The sequence below is a fragment of the Bactrocera dorsalis genome, chromosome 6 (genome assembly GCF_023373825.1).
Source record: "Bactrocera dorsalis isolate Fly_Bdor chromosome 6, ASM2337382v1, whole genome shotgun sequence".
NCBI classification, from domain to species: Eukaryota; Metazoa; Arthropoda; class Insecta; order Diptera; family Tephritidae; genus Bactrocera; species Bactrocera dorsalis.
In genome coordinates this window covers 37,183,254-37,210,361 of record NC_064308.1, presented here as the reverse complement: position 1 = coordinate 37,210,361, position 27,108 = coordinate 37,183,254, and the positions used below count along the sequence as shown (strand labels likewise).

Here is a 27,108-nt window from a genome sequence, read left to right as displayed (position 1 = left end):
TTCTTATGACTGATATACGAAACGAGAGTGGATCAGGAGTGAAAGCAAAAGTTGATTCATATCGTGGAACTTTCTTGCAATTCAGTAGCTTTTGAGGAATAGACCTTTTATTTTTGCGCATAGTTCCAACCATTGTCATTTGCTTTTGTAATAATTTTTGGCCAAGGCTGTGAGAGGAAAAAAAGTTGTCCATATAAATATATGTTTCTGATTGGTGCGAATTTTTCATCATTTCTTTGGCCACGTCGGGTGAGCACATCATCAAAAGGAATGATTTTATGGATATATAAAAATGTTCTCTCAGACATTATTGACCGAAATATAGGGCGTCCACAGTATTCCTCAAACAAATCATGCAAAGTTTCATTTTTGGATCTGATAAATATATAGTAAGAAGCATTTAAATTTTTTTTAAAGCTCTTCTATTGCAATACTTACTTATACACACCGGCCAGTAATAATATGCCTAAGTAGGCATGAAATAATTCCTCGTCAATTTCTAGGTGGTTGGATCCATGTAAATACTTTCCGTAGTTGTTCGAATTTTCAATTATAATTTTTGATAGTGAAGATGGAAAAAGTAGCAAAAATGAATGTTATTTACCCGGCTTGATACAAATCTTGTTACACCTAAAAACCAAGTATCATAATTCTACAACAATTTGGTAAACAATTGTTACCAACCTGGGCGCAAATTGATAACAACATTTTCTCTCCCCAACCGACCAGTGGCGTAAGGCTCGCTACGCCAAGTAGTACCATCTTTTGCAATATACAATGGATCATCAACTGAACTACTGACAATAATGTCATCCGGTTTAGATAAACAGCTTTCAGACGAACTACTTTCAATTTCAGTATCAGGATCGGAAGCATCTTCATCTTCTTCACTCTCATCCAGTACCTCATTCACCATTTCTTCAAACGTCAAGAACCGTGGACGAGTCATTTTTTCGAACGCGTACAAGTATTTAACAAAATAACTTAATATTCAAAAAAGAAGCACTTCACCCACACAACACAAAAATCAAAAATAGCGTCACAAATGACGTGCACCGCAGCAAAAAACGTTTGAAATGCTATATGTATCAAATTTGATACTTAGCTCGAATTATGAAGTTTTTTAATTTCTCATGGCCTACTTGCAAAATTTTTTCAAATTATGGCTTTAAATAACGACAATGCGAAAATAAACAAAGTCACAAAGAAGGCGGTATCTAACTTTTTTCTTTCCACAAGTTACGGTACTACAAACATCGAAATGTATCATTTTTGATACAAAGGTCGATTAACGGTTAATGCTAGCCCCCGCTACGTGACCAAAAGCGCTGATTCCGTGGTTCCCACCGTTTTGCTAGATTTGTGTTGCTGGCCGTCCGTTCCCATAGTCTGGAGTTACACGTGCTGCAACGTCAGCGACTTTATTAGTTGGATGTATGTTGGATGCCTATGCCTTAACATAATGAGGTGTTATGTTGCGCTAAAGAATGTTGGTGTAATAGTATGCGTGTCTTAACATTTGTTAATATGTGTCGTGCTAACATATACAGTCCACTAAATGTCAAGTGCAACAAAATTGTAATATGAGATTTACTCACAAAAATATGAAAGTCATTGCATATAAAAGAAAACTCATAAATTAGAGTATACATAATACTAATATTACTATACAAAACATACTTACTCCAAATATTAATGCACACAAGCAACATACTAATCTAATCTAAATAGCTGTAAAATATCAATGCGTTGGTATCTGAAGAATGCAATAAAAATAAAATACATATTTACACTTGAGTATGTACACTAAGCAATACACATATACATATGTACCTAATTAAGAGATTAGAATTAAAAAATGTATTGACGAAACAAATTTAAATAAAGAATTTCAGAGTCAACCGTGAACTCTCACAGTACGGATTAAAAAGAAGTGTTTTTCTGTACAGTCAGTGATGTTTAAATGAGTTAAGCATCCACCCCCTCTACGCGGTAAAACTGGCGCATCCTAATGCTACATCGCAATTCACCACAGCTGATGACTCTATAGCACAACTCAACACATCTAGGCCAACCCACTCAACAAAAAGGATGGGCAAAGAGAAAGCAGGCTCAATTCGTTACACAGATTCGACCGTCAACATTCGTTTTTCATATATACACATTTCCGCTCGGTGAGCAGCTTTCGTCCAGTGTACCAAATTCGCTAAAACTCAACGTCTTTTCTACAACTATTGCGCACTGGAATTATTAAAACCATCACCTCCTTCGATCACTCAGCGGTCCGGTTGACATCCTCCCCGCCGCCGTATACATGTATTCGGATTTCAAATAGAACATTATATTTTTCATAAGTTCTAAAGAAACGTTAAATTATTGTACACTTTAAATACGTGAGCATTTTTATGTAATCATTGTGAAAGTGATTAGTGCTTTTATTTGCAAATTTGGCAGCAAATTAAACAGATTGCGAGAACATTGCTCTATTTAGAATGCTCTATTCAGAAATACCTTGATATTATATGTACATATTATACGTCGAAGAAATAGTTAAGCAGAAAACAAATCCAACCAGTAGATGGACATCCAGGTGTGTTATCAACTAATGCATTAGGACGAATTTGCAAAATCCACCCGTAAAATGACCATTGTTTCTACCTTCGATTAATGTTCGCGGTTCAACTTCATTTGAGTCATTGCGTACTGTGAATGGTACGGTGTGTGCAAGTTTTGGAGAAGTAAGCCAGCGAACAAAAATGACATTGCCGAAGACATTTTACATCATCTTCGCTAAAAATTGGAAATGGGTCAATTCCGGTTGATACTTCCAGTGGTTTGATCAATTCACGAAAGATGAACTCATAACAAATGTTTATCCGAAACGATTTTGTTTGGAAATGATTACTATCTCAATTAAAAAAAAAATTACATTTTATTAAGACCCCGGCTTCACATGGGTATTAAACAATAAGTTCAAAAGTTATAATTTTGTATAGTACACTCTCCCACACAAACTTTCTCGTTTTTGAGTGGGGTCGTTAAAAATTAGTTAAATGAAGGAAATTCGAACATGAAAGTATATTTTTTTTTGTATAGGTATTATTTTTTTCAATACTTGTAAAAAGGCCTTTACTATAGACATACATATTTTACTTTCTCTGCTCCTGAAAAATAATTTATTAAATCAGAGCTTCCCTGTAAACGATATTTGATGTTAATTTATTTTGTGCCAGCAATATAAATTAATTTTCAGGACCTCCGACCTGCGATAGAGCAACATACAGTTGGCCATGAGTAAAATATTCCTTTCGTAGGTCCCTATTAATTTGAAAGTTTGGCCGTGGAACTTGTTCGTAGTTAAAGCGAAAAATGTTTTACTGAAAATTGAAGTCGTTTAAATGGGATTGGCAGATTACTTGGGATCATCGGAGTTCTCGGTATCTGAGCTAGTTGACCAGCTTCTGGACCAGTGATAACGGTTGCTACAATTATATTGCCTTTCAATTCCTTAATAAGTAGCCTCGTCCAGTTGACATGCTTAAAGAACTTAAATTCTTCAAAAGCATAATTGGAATTCCAATTTTTAAAGCCAATTCATGTGGTTGCAGCTCACAATGTTTAAAAACTCCTGGAGATAATGGTTATTTGTATATTTTTATTTCTCCGGGAACTTTTTAAATAATTAGATCGTTTATTTTCTTGACACTATCATTCCTGACTGACACTACTGCCTTAGAACACAACCAATTTTTTTTCGTGTAAGTTCTCGATGTCAGGGTATCCTGCATCCATCTAAACCAGTGGTTCCTAAACTTATTTTGTCTACCGCCCACTTTGAGAATAAATATTTTTTTAGCGCCCCCATTTTTTCACCTATTTAAAACCACTATAACTTCAAATTAATTATTGTGACCTATATATGTACATATATTAACGGAGAATTCTAAACGAAACTTTTACTATAACCAGGAACTTGAAACCTGAGCGCAGTAGGTAACATACAACGGCGCTTCGGTCTTAAGTTAACTCTTACGGGCTCCACCTGCCAATAAGAATGATTATTGAAACACAACTTTATAGTATTAAAACAGAGAATCTTTTATTAAAAATAAAACTAAAATAATCGATCCATATATAAAAACTAATGTGAAGGATGAATCTGATGCTGTTTAATAAGTTTGTTAATATCAGGTTCCAATTTACTCAAGAACAGTCGCAAGTCGCCAGGTTCGGTAACAAGCAAACGATTTCTATTTGGAGTAAGCAGTGTTGTCACAGCACTAAATCCACGTTCACACAAATATGACGATGGGAATGCTATCAAGAATCGTTGAACGTTTGACCACAATCCAGGGTACAATTGCGAGATCGGTTTTTGTATCCAAAATTCTTGGTAACCATTTTTGAACTTGATTTTCATTTCCTCGTTTGTTGTCAATTCTATAAGTTCTTCTTCCAGCTGAGGTGACATTGCTGTGTTGACATTTGAAAACGGATCCAACAACCAGTCTGGTATTTCCAAGTTCAAAATGTTCTGGTATCGTTCGGTGAAGTCAATGTGGAGGTTTTCCAAATGCTGGCAGTAAGCAAACAATTCGTCGTTACTGCATGATACTGATAAATTCGGAAAATTGTGAAACTCACGTCTGCCCAGATTCTTTTTGTGTAGAAGCAGTTTGGCTGCGAAAGCAGCAACGACGTTTTTTTTGTTTTAATTAAATTTAGTTTATCGCCTTGCAGTTGGAGATTCATGTCGTTGAACAATTTATACAGGTCTGTCATGTAAGCTATATCATTCTTTGATGTTATGAGCTTGTCTTGAAATTCTGTATCTTTAGTTTCCAAGAACTCTATAACAGAGTTAAACAGGTTGTAGAATCGAGTCAGACAATTGCCTCTTGATAGCCAACGAACTTCAGTGTGAAACAACAAACGATTGAAATCCTCGTCATTTGTAACACAAAGCTGATGAAATAATCTATCATTCAAAGAGCTGTTGCGGATCTTATTGACTGCTTTGATGACATACATATTGCAGTGATTGAAATAGTTTTTCAATTTAGTTTCTAGCAACTAAATGTTGTCTATGAATAACGCAATGTACACCAAGGACATCTGGAATTTTATTTTTTAAGTGCGCTATGAAGCCTTTATGGCACCCTATCATAGCCGGAGCGCCATCCGTAGCAATTGAAATAATATTTTTCAAAGGAATCTCTTTCTCATCGCAAAACTTTTCCAATATATTGAATATGGTTTCGCCTTTTGTATCGGTCTTTAAATTTCTAGCAAATACTTAATAATTCTTCACATATTTTCTCATCTTTAATAAACCGTAAGACAAGAACAATGCTTCATTAGTTGGTAAAGTGGACTCATCGAGCTGAATTGAGAATTGGCTTGTTCTCAGGTGATGAATTATTACTCAAAGGAATTTTTCGGAAATATCTGCGGCCGGTTTATGAAGCACAGTAGTTAATACTTCAATTATTGCTGGCAATATTAACTCTTCTCCGATGTTATGTGGTTTCCCTTTTTGAGCAATTAACAAAGAGATATTGTACGAAGCTCGAAGTCCGTCGTCATCTTGCTTAGCAGCCGCCGAAAATAGTTTTGCTACACTTGGCTGAGTATTATGCTTCTTCTCTAGGTCTTGAAAATATGCTACATTCTTGTCTCTCTTATCTGGATGCATTTTATTCAAATGATCTTGCAGTCTTGAAGGCTTCATTGCTTCATTCGAAAATGTTTTTACACATAGAAGACACAAAGGCGAGGATGGGTTTGTGGGATTTTCAATGAATCCGAATTTAATGTATTCCGCACAGTATTGCCTTCTCTTCTTTTTAACTTCGCGAGTAGTGTAAAGGAGGCGTAAGTAATGCTCATCTATTGCGCGCAAAACCACAAATGAATATAAAATAAATATTACATTGTTTATACAGGAATGCTTAAGCACAATTATTATATAGTAGTCCAAAAATATGAATTCTTATTTTTCCTAGAAATATATTTGTATAAAAAGGATCTTTCTCCTTTTCTTATTTTCCCCAGAAATACATTTGTAAGAAAGGAGAAAGATCCTTTTTTTATTTTCCACATAAAAGATTTAAGGAGTTCAAAAGCTCGAAACGTGCGCTACATCAGCTACCTATCCGACGTCATTTTTCAAGAACTCAAAGCATGCGCTACATCTGCTCGAACCTACCTACCCTACACCTTTGCGCAAATGATTATATTATGATAAATGCCCACATACAGATTTGGCAATGGCAATAGCAATACGTTTGACAGTTAGTATTCTATAAATTCTATCCTGTCGAGATGCCCCGTTATAAAACGGAGCGACCGATTGACATGATTTTCATTTTTTTATATATTCAATAAAATAGGACAGATATATGAACGACGCGGAGAGAAATATAGAACCGAGTTTGTGCAATCTTTTAGTTCATATTAGTTGATGTTCACAAGTTGTTGTTGAGAGTCGGGAGCTCATGTAGTCGTTTTCTAAGAGTCCTCCTAGCTAAATAAAATTACAAACAACCTTCCAGGCCTCTACACAACCCCCCCATTTTCTTTTGGGTCTCTTACCGCCCCCCTTGACACCTGCAGCGCCCACAAGGGGGCGTTATCGCCCACTTTGGGAAACACTGATCTAAACTATGGAATATTTGGTCTAGAGACTCATCCAAAGCAATAATACAATTACTGCATAAGTTTGGATTGGGGAAAAATTCCTTCCCCAAGTTTAAGCAGTTGCTGTGAATGTGATGAAGATGAGTTCTCACATTCGTCCGTAATTTTATATTTTCAATCGAAGTCCATAAGGGCGACGATATCTGCTCACAGGAAGAGTCTGTCAAAATTCACCAGCAAATACAACAGTTACCCCGCCCATGAGAGCAAAGCAGTTTCAAAAGTCCTTTAATGTTCTGTCCACGGCTTCCATATGTATGTGCTTTATGGCTCATGGTGCATTCAATAGAGGCCCATTTTTGCGGATAGAACATATTGATTGTTGTTCAAGATTTATGGAAAACAAAAGTTTAAAATATGAATGAGCCGGTTTTCAATCTTTTAGAATAATTGCAGCAATTGCTCACGAAGCAACTGCCAACGCTATCTTTTCTGATTGTCTTTTTTAGCATGTATTATATTTGCAAGAAACGCCAATGCCCTTTCGCTTTCAAAAAAAATGTTGTTTTTGTTATTATTTACGCTATAACTCCCGCCCTTATCAGTGTGTTGCAGCTTAGCTCAATGTTAAATAACAATCTCTGTATAAATTTAACATTTTCTGTTATAAGTAAGTAATTCTTTTTTTTTTAATTTTTGCTCGTAAGCCGGTTATAAATTAATATTTCCTGAATTTTTTATTTTTTACAAACCATCCTCATTGGATTACCTTCAAAGTGGTTCAGGCCATTTTTCATTTCAAGCAAGGTTTACTCAGCTATAGCGAACAGACAAAAACCCAACTTATTTTTATATACCAGATTTCCTTCAAGTACAGTTTCTCTATTGTCAAAGTACTGTATTGTTTTAAATGCACTTTTTATTAGGATTACATCGTCATCGATATTTTCGATTATTGTTGCATTATTATATTCAGGTTTACATTGGTTGAATGGTCAAATGTTAATTTCTTTTAGAATTTTTAAATCTCTCCCTTCTGTATATTTATATATTTTATCTCCTATTGTAATTGCATATTTCTCTTCTCTTATAATTTCAAAATGTTGCCTATTAAGTAATGAGGTTATTAGTAATAGACCTGCTTAAATGATTGAATGATGATTGGAAGGATGCGTTATCTTTATACAAAATTGTTCAGTTTTATTTTTTAATTAATAGATTTGTTGAAGTTGTAATTTACTAATGTGCATATATTTGTTGATTTATAGTTTCTTCTTTTACTTACTACTTTTTAATTTAAATTTTACGCGAAAACTCATTCGTCGAAATATCTTTTTTCTAGATTGGTATGACTGTCGGTGACATCTGCGCCAAATGTCACATCAAAGTAACCATTGGTGTTGTCTTTCTGAAGTATATAAAGTGAATCGACGATTTTACGATGAGTGAAATTGTTCAACCAAGAAGTTCGATTAAATTATTGGTGCCGAAGCATTGAGAATATTGGAAAGGGCCTTCGGTGATTATTCAATCAGAACTCGCTGATGACGAACCACGTCAATAAAACAAAAGAATTGGTACTTAAGAATCGATTACTAGCAGTCAGAGATCTTACTGGCATTGTACAAATATCGGAAAGATCAGTAAAAACTTTTTTGAATAAAACTTAAGAAAAGTGAAAGTACGACTGGTTCCAAAATCACTCAATATTTCGTTAACGTTTGTAAAACAATGCTATCCGACTACCTGAACTCCAGGAAAACTGTTTTGAGTCAATTGAAGACATTATACGTGAATTGTTACGCGCATTGAAAGCTATACGTATTCCAGAAATTGACTTTAACAACTGTTTCGAGGATTGGAAAAAACGTTCGCGGAAGTGTATAGGGGCAAAGGGGGACGACACAGATTTTGGAGAATAAATTAAGAAGAATTATTTTAGAATTAGGAGTTGCATTTCATCGATATTTAATAAAAAAACCAATTTTTATAAAAAAAAATATTTTATTAAAAAGAAATAATTTACTGCTGCATTCGGTAGGATCTGCGTAGAGATCCTTAATAAAAAAGAACCTAAGCGAAATCAAAACTCACGTAGTTACTTTGAAACACGTGTTGGGCTGTACCCTTTAATATTTAAAATTTACGCAACCGTGAAAAAGGAATATACAAATATAAAAAACCTTTTTTTTGTATTATCAAACAAAAAAAATGTTTAAAAAATAAATATTATGGAAAACACATTGTATTTTAAAGTTGCTACATAAACTAACAACTAGGTATTAATAATTGTTCAAAAATCTAACCTATAAATCCAAATAAATTATTATGAACAAAGACGGCAATTATCTATAAAGCAAATAAACAGCTGGTAGCTTATAGAAAAAATATAAATTTATGATAAAACAGTTTCTAATTTTAATATATTTTAAATAAAGTTGGTATTCAAGCTAGCAAATGAGAAAAGAAAAACAGTATCGTGAAGGAAAAATTTACATACCATAGAACAGAAAGATCAAATTTAATATCGTGAAAAAAATTGAACATCGTGCAAAGCAAAAAGATGCAAACTTTAACGTCGTAACCCTAAACAACGTGGTTGTGAAGAAACAAATGAATTTACTTACATATGTATGTAAATTTACATACTATAGAACAGCGTTGTCCACGGCCTATGCGCACAATAGCGCACGGACAGTGCCAGACATCTCACACCAACATGTCGCGACAAGTGTCTGTGAAAGCACGATCGTGCATCTGTATTCAACTTCGTAGGCAAGTAAAGCAGAATTTAGCGCTCAGTTGACGCTAGAATAACCAACACAAGCATAACGTGCACACAGTCACGTTGGACAACACTGCTATAGAACAAAAAGATCAAAACCTTTACATCGCACATTCGATAACTCTAAACAACGTGGTGGTGAAAGAACGTGGAAGTGGAAAATGAAAGAAAGCGTTTAATATGCTGTTTACAATGCTTACGACACGACACGACAGTGAACTGAAAATGGCGTCGTGAAGCCTACTACATGAACGCATGTACACAAAACAACACAGCTGTCCATTTTGTATGTACACAGTGTGATAGTTAGTTGTTTTGTACTTTGTCGTTCTGCATAATTTGATAAAACTTCACAATAAATTAAATAAACATGGAAAACGAGGAATGTTTGAGGACAATTATTAATATTTTACGTATTGTCAACACAGTACATAAGGTGTTCCAGGAGGTCAATAGAAACTTCCGAAGGTGGTGGGTTCGTCCTGTCAATATTTCACGCAAAGAGGAAGGATTCTACAAAACTTGCATCAAGCAACTTCAAGAAAAGGATGAGGAGCATTTTTATAAAGCTACGAGATAGAGCGTTGCTAATTACAATTTATTGTTGTCGCTATTAAAAATTTTTTATTTACTAAAAAAAATATATTATTTGACTATTCACAGTTCTTGTATATCACATATTTAAATTAAATAGTTACTTCTAATATCACCATTATATGCATATATGTATACAAAAAAAACATGAAATTCAATTTTGCTTATTAACTACTAAAAAAAATTAACTTTCTATATAAATTGAACAAAAAATAGTTTCAGTCTATCATTATCACATTGTTAATTAATCTACCCGAAATACCCAATATAGAAATTGTTGATTTCTTCAAACACTAAAGCCGACACTTGTTCATACCAAATGAACACATCCCTGCATTGTCCTCCTAACTCGTCTCAATACGAATTAGAGGACAATGCAAAAAACACCCAACAGCGCCAACATAACAGCGAAGTATTCAACAAAACAAAAAGACACAATAAAACGAATCACCAGAGCGGACGGACATTCAGGCGCCAAAGCAGCAGCAATAACAACCACGCAGTAAAACTAGCAGCAACATCAGCAGTTACAACATAACTCAACAGCAGCAGTATTAGCAGCTACCACAACAACACCAGCAGTTAAATCATCATCAACGCGGGAATAAGTCCCCATATCAGGTTTTACATAATCTACTTATATTTATATATATAAATAACCCCTAAATTATATAAACCCACACAATTGTATTTATTAACATATATGTACATATATTACACACTCTAAAATATATATATATATATGAATTGTTGCCCGAAATCTAATAGTTTTTATTTTATTTGGCATACCGGCAAACACACGTCGATCACCCCGACATTTTGGTCCTTCGAGCCGGATTAGCGCCTCATAAAATAAACCCACCCAATTCAACATCATTTGGAATAAAAGGATTTCGGAACATCAAGATTTGTCCATATATTTTCACCAACCCAATCAACTATATTTTGGATCCTCCGGAATAATATTCACCTACCCAACAACCACCATCTTCAGGATATTCACCCACCCAATCATCCACTTTATCATCAAACACATACGTGGAAAAATTGTAAGTACCCAAACTCAAATTTATTTAAAATATTGTGATATTCATAAATTAGGTCAAATCGGAATAAAACGGCAAAGTGAAACAAGAACAAAATTCATATTCTATTCCAAAGTAAATCTTTTGCTTAACCGGTATTAAGCACAAAGTATTTGCTAACTTTGTTATTGCCATATTCCGCATTGCACCTTACCCGTTGACATACATATATACATACGCATATAATTATTGAGAGCCAAGTAGCGTTGCTTTGGCACCCACCCGTACCTACGCGTACATATGTTTTATTGCTTTACCCGCTCAACTAACAACGAGCTAACGTTGACTGCAAGTGCAGTGTGAGCAAGCAAAAAAACAGACCCGGTAGGAAAAATTTCAAAAGACCCAATAGGAAATTTTTCGTTCTTCGGAATTTCACCCATCATAATTTGCGGTTCAAAATTTACACAGCAAACAAAAAATAAAGTCGTTTCTTATTAATTTATTAAAGTTCCAACTTAAATAAAGAAATATTTTTTTCAAATTTATTATTTGTTTTATTTCAATTTAATTCGTCGTCGTAAACCCGGTTAAGTGATTTTTTAATAATAATGGAAGAGTTCGAATTTTGTATTTCCGATTTGTTCGAATACATTAAGGAACATTACGACACCCAACCCGAAGATGAGTCAATTTATACCCTGGAAATAAAAAGGGTTGAACTCAACGCGATATATGACAAGGCAAACAAATCCTACGATGCCTTTCGTAGAACCCCACAAAAACCCGGTGAAACTATTGATTTTGCAAAAATCAAAGAAAAATTTAAAAAGGGTCATCAATTATATTTAAAATGTTTAGGATCCATCAATCAAGCTATTGATGATCTCAAGACCCCAACCCCAGTAATAAAGGAACGAGTTTCAGAGGAATATACATCGCGGGACATAGGACCCTCAATACATATACCCCCTTGTGATACGGACATATTTTATGGAGATTGCGCAACCTGGCCTTCATTCCGAGATATGTTTACGGCTATATACGTAAACAATCACAAAATCAGCAACGTGGAAAAACTGTTCCATTTGATTCAAAAAACCCGAAGAGAAGTAAGAGCAATTGTTAAAAATACAACCTTAACAAATGATGGTTTTCTGATGGCATGGTATCCCAATACGAGAACAAACGAGTTCAGGTCAACGCGCAATTGATTTTATTCAACTTACCCCAAGCAACCCAAGAAAGTGGAAGCGCGATCAAACACCTTCAGAGGACCGTCAACAATTGCCTCACAAATCTACACAACCTGTACATAGACACGAGTAGCTGGGACCCCATCTTAATCTTCTTATGCGGATTGAAATTACCCAAAACCCTACTTCATCAATTCGAGGACACACTAGAAGATAACTCGGAAATACCATCCTGGAAAACTTTCGACGCGTTTCTCACTCATCGATATAAATCTTTGGAAGCTGTCGGAAATCTAACTGAACCCGTTCCAGTGACCCAATCTGACAGTGGATCCTATAGGAAAGGAAAAGACAGGAAGTTCAACACATTTCACGCTAATGTTTCCGGAACTTCGACCCTGGATTTTTCACACGCTAGTGCACACCCAGTTAGAGGCGACAACCTTTCAAAAAAGCCTCAAGACATTGAAAGTTGTAAGCTTTGTAGAACACAACATTCAATTCGAGAATGTCCAAAGTTCTTACAAATGAATGTTGAGACCCGAATAACCACAATAAAAAATAATGGTTATTGCTTTAATTGCCTTGCATTATCTCACAGTTTCAGAGATTGCAAGAGCAAATATTTTTGTGGAATATGAATATGAAACATAACACACTTCTGCATAGGGATACACCCACCCGTTCCCAATCCCCCCCGCAAGGATCAAGAGCCTCAAACCCGCCTCTTGACCCAAACACCAGTAGTACCTCCCAAACCCTTAATACCAATATAAATCCGCAAACCTACACAACCCTCTTACAGTCCACTACAAATAAAACCCAAGACCCGCAAAACTTCAGTGGGAAGCAGATTTTGTTAGGTACTGCTGTAGTCCAAGTTTTATACAAAGGGCAAACATTCACAGCTCGCGCACTAGTCGACTCCGGGTCAGAAGCCACTTTTATTTCAGAGAAATTCCAGAGAAAATTGGACATGCACACGTTCAGGAGAAATGCACAAGTGACTGGATTGAACAACACCATTTCGGCGACACCCTCCAAAATTTGTGAACTCACCCTTCGTTCACCGACAAGAAAGGAGTTCAAGATAACAACACACGCGTTTATCTTAAAATCTTTAACCGATAATTTATCCACTCACTCACTTAGTACGATCATCACTAATACAGATTTCGGTTTTAGTTTAGCTGACCCTCACTTTTATAAACCCAGACCAGTGGACATATTGATCGGAAGTGACCTGTACCCACAAATAATTCTCAGTGGTGTACGGAAAAATGTACTCGGGACCCTTCTAGCCCAAGAAACGGAATTCGGATGGATTTTATCCGGACCTACACCAGAAAAACCCTTATCACCCTCGATAATGTCATTTTTCAATAAGATGACCCCAGACAAGTTGCTCACACAATTTTGGGAAGTTGAAGAAGTTCCAAGGAAGCCTCTACCATCAACTTCAGATATAGTTTGTGAGCAAATTTATAAAAATACGATCCTCAGAAACTCTGATGGGCGCTATGTGGTAACATTACCCTTTAAAACCCCAGACAACATAGAATTGGGCAACTCAAGACACATAGCTCTAGCTCAATTTCTTAGAAAAGAAATGAAAAGTCATTGTCGAGAAAACCCGAAATAAAAGCGGAATACGACAAGGCCATCAACGAGTATTTGGAACTCGGTCATATGACCAAAGTTGAATACGACCCTGCGGATAATACGAAAACGTATTATCTGCCACATCACGCAGTCATTAAATCGGATCGCATAACGACTCAACTGCGAGTGGTATTCAACGCATCATGCCCCACCTCGAACAGGAACAGCCTCAATGATGTACTACATACTGGACCCATTCTACAAGCAGACCTCGTCATCCTAGTAGTAAAATGGCGAATGTTTCGAATCGTATTCAACGCAGATATCCAAAAAATGTATCGCCAAAAACTCGTTGAAAGCAGACACACTCCGTTTCAAAGAGTCTTATTTAGGAAATCCCCTAACGACCCTATAGAAGATTTTGAATTACAAACTGTTACGTTCGGTATTAACTGTGCTCCATTTCTAGCTATCCGTACCCTCCTCAAATTAGCGGATGATGTACAAGGAACCCACCCACTGGCAGCAGAGATACTTCGAAACGGAATGTATGTTGATGATGTACTTGCAGGAGCACATGACGTACCAACAGCGATATTGGCACGAGATGAACTCACTTCATCTTTAAAGTCCGCAGAATTCGCTCTACGCAAATGGACCTCAAATGACCCGAAAGTTTTATCTGGAATCCCACAAGAACATCTATTGGATACCAACTCACTCAGTTTACCAGAATCCAATAACACAAAAACACTAGGACTCAGATGGAATGCAAAAAAAGATGCGTTCTTTTTTCACATCAACCCTATTCAAGATAGAACCTCGTATACTAAAAGAGAAGTACTATCGATTATAGCAAAATTGTTCGACCCAGCTGGTTGGCTCAGCCCCGTTTTAGTCACCGCAAAAATAATAATGCAACAGATCTGGCTGGATAAATCCGATTGGGATGAATGTTTGAAACCCTTAACCCTCCATCGATGGAAAATATTCATAAAGGACTACGATTCCTTAAATCTCATTGAAATTCCTCGATGGACCCACTTTTCGACATCGGCGATCATCAATTTTCATGGATTCTCTGACGCGTCTGAAAAAGCTTACGAAGCAGCCCTATCTATCAGTGTTTCTACAAACGCAAATACCAGGACAACCCTTTTGGTATCCAAGACTCGGGTGGCTCCAATAAAAACCATATCATTACCAAGGCTAGAACTTTGTGGAGCTGTTCTTCTGGCGAATCTAGTGGATGCGACCCTACCCCAACTAAGTATAACCCAATACCGTACTCACCTTTGGACGGATTCCACAATTGTTTTTTCATGGCTTAGCAAACCCCCATGCACATGGACAACCTTTGTATCCCACCGAATTGCCACAATCGCAGAAAAGGTTGGAACAGAAAATTGGACTCACATCGAAATTCAAGAAAATCCGGCAGATCTAGCTACTCGCGGACGCACACCTCTGGAAATGGTTAACAATGACCTCTGGTGGCACGGACCCCAATGGTTAACACTCGACGCGAAACACTGGCCAGTTTCCAAAATATCAAGCGATACAACACTGGAACTCCGGCCAATCAGGACCTTCGTGAACACAACACAAGAAGATATCCTGGATAGATTCTCGTCCTTACCCAAAGCCATTCGAGTTGTAGCATATTTGTTTCGGTTCTGTTCGAATGCGTCAGCCAATGAATCACAACAGTCATACACAACGTTGGAAATAACTCCAAAAGAGTTCAACACTACCCGCACGAAGCTAATTATTTTATCCCAAGAGAAGTATTTCCAGGAAGAGTATGAAGCCTTAACCCAAAAAATCAGCATACCCAAAAAAAGTACAATTTTGACACTAAACCCTTTAATCGATCCCAAAGGAATAATGCGAGTTAATGGTCGGTTGAGCAATTCAGCGGCATTATCATACAACGAGCGTTATCCGATTATACTACCCTATAGCAGTCGATTAGCCAAACTACTCACCCAATTTACCCATTTTATCAGTGCAAAACTTGTGTTTTGCACAAAAAGCGTAACACTACTCAGATAATGGCAGCATTACCCGCAGAACGTACCACCTTAACCCGTCCATTCGCAGCAACAGGAATCGATTTGTCTGATCACAAAAGGTTATGTATGCGTATGTGTTTGTTTTGCAACCAAAGCAATACATCTAGAGCCAGTAAGTGATCTCACCACCAACGCATTCATGGCCGCATTCGCACGTTTCTTTTCCAGGCGCGGATGTCCCGCCGATCTCTATTCGGACAATGGTACTAATTTTGTTGGAGCGTCTAAGCTTTTAGTTAAAGATCGGCGAGAATTCAAGCAACTTTCGATTCGGGTTAAAAGGGTAGCTAGTTTTTCGAAAGTGAATTTCTGGTTCTGAGACACCTTTTTCAAGTGGCTCTTTAAACTTTTCACTCCTGCTTCCCAGAGTCCACCCATGTGTGGAGCTCCTGGAGGGTTAAAGTGCCAGTTGATGTTTTGGTGCGCTTCACTAGTTGTTAATTGAGTTTTCAATGACTTCATGAATTCACGCCGATCTTTAACTAAAAGCTTCGACGCTCCAACAAAATTAGTACCATTGTCCGAATAGAGATCGGCGGGACTGGTCCTTCGAGCAAGGCGAGAATTCATGAAGTCATTGAAAACTCAATTAACAACTAGTGAAGCGCACCAAAACATCAACTGGCACTTTAACCCTCCAGGAGCTCCACACATGGGTGGACTCTGGGAAGCAGGAGTGAAAAGTTTAAAGAGCCACTTGAAAAAGGTGTCTCAGAACCAGAAATTCACTTTCGAAGAACTAGCTACCCTTTTAACCCGAATCGAAAGTTGCTTGAATTCTCGCCCTTTAAGCCCATTAAGTGAAGACCCAACAAATTTAGAACCTTTAACTCCAGGCCATTTCTTAATAGGTACCCCTTTATTAATCCCAGCAGAACCCAACTTAGAAGATGCACATCTAAGCACCGCACAAAGATGGCAAAAACTGAAGGTACTCCATCAACACTTCTGCAAACGATGGAAAGAAGAATATTTGAAAGAACTCCACAAAAGATATAAGTGGAAATACCCTCAACGCAACATAGATGTTAACGATATGGTAGTTATACGTCAAGAAACTCTACCCCCAAATGAGTGGAGACTTGGTCGCATCGAAAAAACATATCTCGGTGCCGACAATAAAGCAAGAGTAGTTGACATACGTACCTCTCAGGGAACAATTACCCGCCCAATAACCAAAATAGTCACTTTACCAAATAATTAATCTTATTTCCTTATAGTGACATGGCCCCTCAAAGCAGTACGAAGTCAATTTGCAGCCGCCAAAGCAGCCCCACACTCACTGTGCGATCGCTCAGCGTGACCCGTAGCATCAGCCCACTCTCCGACGAAGGAACCCTGGCAAGACGCCTGCATCGCTTTAAAGCGACCCTTTCCCCCATTCGAGAGGAGCGTGGAAATACGCATCGCACGGCCCGACGTACCATCAGCCTTTCCCCTCTTCGAGAAGAACGAGGAAGTACCCATCGCACGGCCCGGCGTACTATCAGCCGTTCAACAAAACGAGCACACAAACACGTCGCCTGTGGATTGTGTAAAAAAGATCACAGACTGGTAACATGTTCAAAATTCACTCAAATGAACATCAACGAAAAGTTTGACGCAGTCAACAAACACAAATACTGCGTCAATTGCTTGGCCAGATCACATTCCACCCAAAAGTGCACAAGTAAAAAACGATGTGCCACCTGTAATGGGGAACACCATTCAACCCTACATGGGCACCCCAGGTTGTTATGCAAAGAGCCAACGAAACCATCAAAGAGCGAAGAAAGATTGCATAGACAAAAAGATCTACCCACGTTACTGGCCAAGTCGACCCTCATCCCAACAGTCATGATCAAATTAAAACACGATGGCAAATGAAAAAAAATACGAGCCATAATCAACCCGACCCGAAAGGTGACTGTAATTGCATCAGAACTGGTGCAGAGATTGCGGTTACCAAAAACGTACCTCGACTCGCATCGTATATGCAAAGTCGTCATAGGATCATTAACTGATTCCGACTGGCATGTCGAAGTTAACTGCCTATTGACGCACGATTTACCGACCCGACCCTATAACTGTGACTTAAGTGGCGAAATCATTAAGAAGTTCGACCACTTAGTCCTAGCCGACCCTACATTCTGGAAAGACGACAAAATCATGTTGGAACTGGGAGCTGACATCTACCCAAAATTGATGAAACCCGGCTTATTCAACCCCGATAACAGCACCGTGATCGCACAAAACACCGCACTCGGTTGGACTTTAACCGGTGCTTGTGCGATTTAAACCCAAAGTATACCTCCAACCCGTTTATAACAATACTCATTTGCCCAATTCAAAATAGATCTAAAAATCTTTTTATTCGCAGACACTGCAAGGCGGCCGGGATGTTCATACCAAATGAACACATCCCTGCATTGTCCTCCTAACTCGTCTAAATACGAATTAGAGGACAATGCAAAAAACACCCAACAGCGCCAACATAACAGCGAAGTATTCAACAAAACAAAAAGACACAATAAAACGAATCACCAGAGCGGACGGACATTCAGGCGCCAAAGCAGCAGCAATATCAGCAGCAATAACAACCACAGCAGTAAAACTAGCAGCAACATCAGCAGTTACAACATAACTCAACAGCAGCAGTATTGTGGTAGCTGCACAACAACACCAGCAGTTAAATCATCATCAACGCGGGAATAAGTACCCATATCAGGTTTTACATAATCTACTTATATTTATATATATAAATAACCCCTAAATTATATAAACCCACACAATTGTATTTATTAACATATATGTACATATATTACACACTCTAAAATATATATATATATCTGAATTGTTGCCCGAAATCTAATAGTTTTTATTTTATTTGGCATACCGGCAAACACACGTCGATCACCCCGACAACACTTTTGCCTCGATATGTATCACCATGTCTGGCGGAAGACCGGCTTCCGAAATTTTTGTAGCCAAGGAAGCAAAATGTGCGGTGGAATTGGTTTTACGCGATCGTGATTCGTCAATCATTGTACATATGTATGCTCGCGCCTGCCGTTTCAAAGAATTTGGCGAACGCCTCACCGTTATTTTTCTGCGAAGATGGATTGGAAAATAATGAGCAAAATTTTCAAAGCAAAACAAAGAAACAAAATATACCTTTTGTCCACGTCCATCCGAAGATGTCGGCTGCGACGTCTCCATTGTCGTCGAAGATGTTGATGCCTCCAAAGATGGATCAATAATTCTATTGTCTTGGATACTTTCGACCTCCTCGCTTATGCTGCTAATAGTACTGTAAAATACATTTAAAAAAAAAATTATTTTCGTTACGTAAGCATACCGTACCGCCTTGAATTTGGAATTTTTTCCATAAACGACATCGCCTCCAGACATCGCCATTTTCTTCGGGGAGTTTGTTGGCCACTCCCGGAAGCGATTTGCTCCATCCTTTTACATCGTTTGTAACAGTCACGGAGTCTTTTCCACCTATTTTTGCATTCTATTTCTGCAAATGAAATTAATATTAGAATATAATATATTTTATTTATATTTATTTGCCTTACCGCTCAACCTTGTGTTTGTAGAAATCTGTTTCCACGCCATATCTTTTTTTCTTAGATTCCTATAATCTCTGTGCGAGATATCATAAATCAAGGGCCAATTTCGTACTTCTTCGATTAAAATTTCGTCGTCCATATTTATATCTGAAATATTATATTTTCATTGTATACTAAACCCAATTACATACAAAAAATGTAAAAATATTACACAATTGAAATAATACTTACCGCAAGTAGACCAATTCACTCAAATATCAACATAACAATGGCCGGCATGTACACAAAACAACGCAGCTCTCCATTTTGCATGTACACAATTTCGTTGTGGCCATACTAATACCTTGCACTTCAATGAAATTTTAATATTTTGTTCAAAGTGAAATTTTTTATACAAAAAATAAGTAAATAGCTAAATTTATTTGTTTTAAATTATCAATTGTTATTACAAATGGTAAAATAGAGCTATTTTATGCTTTTATTTGTAAAATAACGTCAAGTTTGTAAGAGCTGTGAATAATTTTACATTTTACATATTAGTGACATCACCACTCTTCCTCATCTCTCTATCTTCCATTCTACTGTCAACTCTACTGTCGTCCTACTGTCATTGGCAAATATAGGAGAATATTTAAGTTAGCGAGAACGACAACTGTCGTTATAGTCGTGTCGTCGTCAAAATAACAGTGTCCATAAGAACGTGTGTATTTTAATATTTGACTGATGTCGTTTGTCGTCTGTCGTCGTATTGTATTCAGCACTTAAATCGTGAAAAAAATGTATATCGTATAAAACAAAAGAATTAAAACTTTAACATCGTAACTCTAAACCAGAGAACGTTTATCATAGAGAAGGTTCACGGCGCGGAGAACGTAAAAATATTTTTGGCTAACTTGGTTGAGATGGAAGAGTTTCACCAGAGAACGTATATTTATAGAGAAGGTTCACGATGTCAAAAATTTAGGGATATTTCAATTTTGGGATATTTACTGTTTTGGATGAGAGCATTTCACCACAGAAAATTATTAGCGCGTTTCACCACTTAACATCAGGGGCATGAAAATAGCAGAATTGAGCATTTTCAGTGTTTAATAAGAAAACTTATGCTATTTCCGATGTTAAGGAGTGTACGCTTACAGATTCGCATATTTACAATGCGCAAACGACTCTGCATACATATACATACATACATATGTATGTATATTTTCTATATATTTTATATCAAAGCAAATAAGCATGTACGTACAAATTAAACTATTTCATGATGAATTGAAATCTATATATATTTATAAAAATAAGTCCGTATATGTACGTCGCCGAACTAATCATAAACACGTCGTACGATTTCAACCAAACTTACACACTACGTAGGCAGTGGTCCATATATGGTTTATATGAAGTTTGGTTGAAATCCGATAACGCATGTGTATGTGGTGCGTAAGTGAAGTAAGTGTGTTTTTGCCGCAGGCTTTTTTTGTACCGCATACAGCATTCATTAGCATTGAATACATTTTGGTCGTTTGTGTATTGGAGACCATTGCACGGAGTGATCATCGTTTTAATTTGAATATTTTGTTAAACAAAATTAAAAAAAAAGAAAAAACAATGATTACAGAGATAAAAATCGATGTTTTGCTAAACAAGTGTTCTGATTGTTACAAGTGACATAATCACAAATTTGATATTTTGTGAAAAAAATTAAAAAATTGAGTGAATTTTTTTTGTTTAATGTCCTATCAGTGAGCTAAAAATTACTTGGATTTTTTGGCCAATTTTAAATTGAATTTTATCACATTTTCAGCAGATTTTCGTGTCTTTTCGTCACTTTTTGGTGCTTTTCGAGTGCAGACGATCTCGAACGTTTCACTTTCGCTTCCGAACGGTAAGACAAAAATTATTTCGATTTTTTGGCCAATTTTTAATTGAATTTTGACACATTTTCAGCTTTTCGAGTCCAGAATTTGCTGGATTTCATCAATTTATTACTGAAGTTCTTTATTATCTTTAGTTTAGTTTCTTCTAAAAATGCCACGAAGAGCAAGAGCTGACATTGGACGTCGGTCGCGTAGAACGCAAAAGAGATCAAACGAAAGGGAAAATCAATCGCAAGAACAGCGAGAACTAGAGATTGCAAATACAAGGGAACGTGTTGCAAGATCGGGTTCAGATCGTAGTCCGACAAGTATTAATCAAAATGTTCAAAGGCGTGCCGCACAAATCTACGTTAATGTTGTTTGTTGTTGTTGGTGCTGGATTTAGATATAATCACGCAATTAATTACAGTTTGCATAAGTTTGTGGTTATGCACATAGAATTATGATGCGACAAAATCAGGAAAATCATATTTTGAAATGTCGGAGACTCATCAATATGTCGCAGAGTGGCATTTCGGCGGAAAAAATTGGATTTTTCCACTTTCCAATTTCAAAACTTTAATGATTTTGTTTTGTAAAGAAATATTTGGATAAGAAAAATTCAACAAGGTTTTTTATAAAAAGTGAAATTTTATATAATTATAATTATATAATCTAACAGAAGTCGACGGAAAGTTATTTAATGAAATCAGATTAAAATTATTGTCCAAATAAAGAATTTTTTTGTGTGTAAGTTTACAGCTATGGCTTTTCTTTTATTTTTTAGTGAAAATATAGCACCTACTTCTTTATAAAAAAAAAGAATTATTAAAATTGGCAAAGTAAGTTAATTTTTATAATTTTTCAAAAATTATACTAAAAAATATCAACTTTTCATTTTTTGATGGAAAAAAACTTTATGTGCTTTGCCTTGCTTAGCCCTCTTACTATAAAAAAATGAAAGTTCCGAGTCTGTACTTTCAATTAAAAAAAAAACCAACCGCCAATTACCGTCCCTTTTAGTAACATCAATTTTAATTTCAAAAGTCACTTCCAATATTTCCTACAAATGGTCATTAAGACAAAAATGTAGTATACTTTCAGGCTCTCATGTAAAGGGCAAGGAAATTAATGTAAAGGGTGATTTTTTAAGAGCTTGATAACTTTAAAAAAAAAAAAAACGCATAAAATTTGCAAAATCTCATCGGTTCTTTATTTGAAACGTTAGATTGGTTCATGACATTTACTTTTTGAAGATAATTTCATTTAAATGTTGACCGCGGCTGCGTCTTAGGTGGTCCAATCGGAAAGTCCAATTTTGGGCAACTTTTTCGAGCATTTCGGCCGGAATAGCCCGAATTTCTTCGGAAATGTTGTCTTCCAAAGCTGGAATAGTTGCTGGCTTATTTCTGTAGACTTTAGACTTGACGTAGCCCCACAAAAAATAGTCTAAAGGCGTTAAATCGCATGATCTTGGTGGCCAACTTACGGGTCCATTTCTTGAGATGAATTGTTGTCCGAAGTTTTCCCTCAAAATGGCCATAGAATCGCGAGCTGTGTGGCATGTAGCGCCATCTTGTTGAAACCACATGTCAACCAAGTTCAGTTCTTCCATTTTTGGCAACAAAAAGTTTGTTAGCATCGAACGATAGCGATCGCCATTCACCGTAACGTTGCGTCCAACAGCATCTTTGAAAAAATACGGTCCAATGATTCCACCAGCGTACAAACCACACCAAACAGTGCATTTTTCGGGATGCATGGGCAGTTCTTGAACGGCTTCTGGTTGCTCTTCACCCCAAATGCGGCAATTTTGCTTATTTACGTAGCCATTCAACCAGAAATGAGCCTCATCGCTGAACAAAATTTGTCGATAAAACACATTTCGAACCGAACACTGATTTTGGTAATAAAATTCAATGATTTGCAAGCGTTGCTCGTTAGTAAGTCTATTCATGATGAAATGTCAAAGCATACTGAGCATCTTTCTCTTTGACACCATGTCTGAAATCCCACGTGATCTGTCAAATACTAATGCATGAAAATCCTAACCTCAAAAAAATCACCCGTTATTACACAAGCTCCTTTTTACAATGCTGGATGGTAAAACCGCTCAGACACATACTACTGCAGCAACAGTATGCTACATTTGTGGAGCGGAACCTACTGAAATGAACAACTTAGAATTAGTTTCCATGAAAACAATTAAACCTGAGGCATGTGAATTGGGAACTTCATCCTTACATGCTAGAAACAAGTTTATGGAATGCATTCTCCATATAGCTTATAATTTACCATTTCAGAAATGGGCTGCAACCTTCCAAAACAAAGAAATTAAAATACAAAATAAATTAAAAATACAAGCGGCCTTTAAAGATAAAATGCGGTTGCGAGTTGATTTTGTTCAAAAAGGTACAGGAACTTCTAACGACGGGAACACGTCAAGGCTTTTTTTTAATCCACAAATAGTTGCGGATATTACTGGCGTCAATGAAGACCTTATCGATCGATTCAGGATTATTCTTCAAATAATTACATGTGGCGGAAAAATTGATAGTGACAAATTTAAATTATATACGTCGGACACTGCGAAACTGTTCGTACAAAATTATAGTTGGTTTTATATGCCTGTTACTGTGCACAAAGTACTAATGCATGGTAAGGATATAATGGATGCTGCCGTATTACCAATAGGAATGCTTTCAGAGGAAGCCGAGGAAGCCAGAAACAAAGACTACAGGAAGTATCGATTGATGTTTTCGAGAAAGTGTGATCGAATTTCCACAAATACTGATGTCTTCAACAGACTTCTTATAACTTCGGATCCTTACATAAGTAGCTTAAGGCGTCATTCGAACAAAATTTCCTTAGAACTAGATCCCATTGTTAAAGATATGGTGCTTGCATAATATTACAAATAAAAACTAACACAATTTTTCGCCTGTTACATATTCAATTAAAACATTGCATATTATATTGGATTTTTATCAAGGTAAAGGTATAAATAACGTCACTTTGCGTTTAAGTTTAATTTTTTTTCATCAGGAGAACTCAATTAAGAAGTGTCCCGAATTTCAAGTCCCTAGATCCAAAAATAAAAATTTTGGCAATTGCAGTTATATGGGAGGTGGGTGTGGCAGTGGGCGGTTTTCCAAGATTTTTTCAAAATTTCTTAATTTAGTCCAGAGAAGTGTTTCTGCAAAGTTTCATTGTTGTACGACCACTCCGTCTATTTTTTTCCAAGAAATGTATGGAGCGGTGCCACTGTGTGTCGTAGACATGTATGCAAAGATAGAAACAACGGAAGTTACGATCAGAAGAGTATATACATCTCCCCGATGCAATCAATAATGATGGAAATGTTGACAATGTTGGACAAGTTGGTATTTTACCAGCAAGTTACACAGGCAGTCCAAGGCACATGCATGAATATGCACAAGATGCCATTTGCTATGTTCGTTTGTATGGTCGACCAGATTTGTTTATTACATTTACATGTAATCCACAATGGGACGAAATCAAGCAATATTTATATGAAGGGCAATCTTCTACAGACCGTCATGACATAACTGGACGAGTATTTAGACAGAAGCTGAAGTCATTGATGGATTTTATTGTTAAACATCAAGTTTTCGGCGAATTCGATGTTGGATGTATTCGGTGGAATGGCAAAAGAGAGGATTACCACATGCCCATATTTTGGTATGGTTAGTCAACAAAATAACAAGCGATCAAATAGATGACATCATCTCAGCAGAAATTCCTGATCAGGAAATCGATCCAGGTTTATTTGATGTTGTTACAAAAAGTATAATTCATAGACCATGTGGTGTTCTAAATATTAATTGGCCATGTATGAAAGGTGGGAAATGCACGAAGCGGTATCCCAGAGATTTGATTTCCGAGACAATTAATGGAAAAAATGGTTACCCATGGTATCGCCGACGCTTAACAGATGATAATGGCAAATCAATAAATCTACGAGTCAATAATCTAGATATTACAGTTCATAATAGGTGGGTTGTCCCCTTTTCGCCAATACTATCAAAAGCATTCAAAGCTCATATCAATGTAGAATATTGCAATTTTGCTAAATCGATTTAATATATCTGCAATTCGAAATGGGAAGGTATATCCGTAGCAATGAGGCAGTTTGGAGAATATTGTCGTTCCCAATTCATGATCGAAATCCGACAGTTATTCATTTGTCAGTACATTTGCAAAAGGGACAACGTGTATATTTCACAGTTGATACTGCACAGCAATTTGTAGAGCGACCACCATCAATTGTTTCGAATTGTGTCAAAATGATCAATTTGCTAAAACATTGCTTTATTCACAAGTACCAACATATTACACTTAGAATGCATCTGGAAAGAAATGGAACAGACGTAAGCAAGGAAGACCAGTTCAAGGTTATGGTGGCATTTTTGAAAGTGATGTCATTGGACGTCTTTACACAGTGCATCCCAGTCATGCTGAATGTTTTTATTTGCGTCTATTATTGATTCATGTTCGTGGTCCTACATCTTTTTTGAGTTTGAAAAGAGGTAACGGTGTCACACTTTTCGTCAAGCATGTCAGGAATTGCATTTAGTGGAAGATGATAATCACTGGGATGCGACACTTAGGGATGCATCAGCAACAGGTTCTCCTCATCAAATACGAACATTATTTGCTATTATTATTGCAACATGTTATCCATCTGATCCAATGCAATTATGGGAAAATTTTAAGGATTTTAAGACCGAAGACATTTTGCACCGAATGCGCCGAATTGCAGGAAAGAACTATTTAATTATTACACTTGAAATGTTTAATGAGGCATTGATTATCATTGAAGATATTTGTTTGGTAATTGCAAATAAAGCATTGAAACAATTGGGTTTGGCAGCTCCAAATCGACCAATGCATGATGCATTCAATCAAGAAATAAACCGTGAAAAACAATATGATTTGAATGAGTTAGCCACATTTATAAACTTGAATTTGCGTAAATTGAATCCAGAATAGAGACACGCATGTGATACCATAATGGAATCAGTACGAAACGAAACTGGAGGAACGTTTTTTTAGACGCCCCAGGAGGAACTGGCAAAACATTTCTGATTTCCTTGCTATTAGCGACTATAAGATCACAGAGTAATGTAGCATTGGCACTTGCATCATCTGGAATAGCAGCGACGTTATTAGATGGTGGTCGGACAGCCCATTCTGCACTTAAATTACCACTGGATATGAATGTAAATGAAAATCCCACCTGTAATGTTTCCAAAAATTCGGGAATGGACAAAGTCTGCAACAATGCAAATTAAATGGCCCATAAAAAATCAGTGGAAGCGTTATACAGGACATTGCAAGACTTGCGTAGTAATAATCAACAGACATTTGGTGGCGCTTTGATTCTGTTGGCTGGTGATTTTCGTCAGACATTGCCTGTGATTCCCCGTTCAACAGCAGCAGATGAATTAAAAGCATGTTTAAAGTCATCTTATTTATGGACAATTTGACTACAAATGTACGAGTACAAATTCAAAACGATCCATCGGCCGACACATTTTCAAGGCAACTGTTGGCAATAGGCAATGGTCAACTGCTGTTTATTTGCCTCTTATGATTTTTTTACATCGGCTTACTTCCTCCATGTGGTCTAAATGGAGGTATTCTTCTAAGACCCCATCATAATCTTGTTTGAGCTCACCTTTTCTAAGTAGGTTTTTTTCCATACTTAAAAACTGCTGTATTGCAGAGGTGCGAGAGTGACCTAAGGCGAGTGTATCTGGAA

At 36.7% G+C, this 27,108-nt stretch overlaps 2 long non-coding RNA genes across 3 annotated transcripts; one reads left to right on the top strand and one right to left on the bottom strand.

Annotated features, from left to right (window-relative positions):
* Positions 1 to 18,755: 18,755 nt before the first annotated feature.
* Positions 18,756 to 20,989, bottom strand: LOC125779585 (uncharacterized). 2 transcript variants are annotated; one of them, XR_007423361.1, is made up of 5 exons: positions 19,702 to 20,989; positions 19,477 to 19,617; positions 19,259 to 19,418; positions 19,070 to 19,205; positions 18,756 to 19,004 (listed from the first exon to the last, which is right to left on the bottom strand). It is a non-coding gene; the product is annotated as an uncharacterized LOC125779585 (long non-coding RNA). The 2 variants fall into 2 exon arrangements; XR_007423360.1 differs by having other exon boundaries at positions 19,477 to 20,989.
* On the top strand, positions 20,989 to 22,082 carry LOC125779641 (uncharacterized). The gene is made up of 2 exons (XR_007423428.1): positions 20,989 to 21,352; positions 21,415 to 22,082. It is a non-coding gene; the product is annotated as an uncharacterized LOC125779641 (long non-coding RNA).
* Positions 22,083 to 27,108: the final 5,026 nt, after the last annotated feature.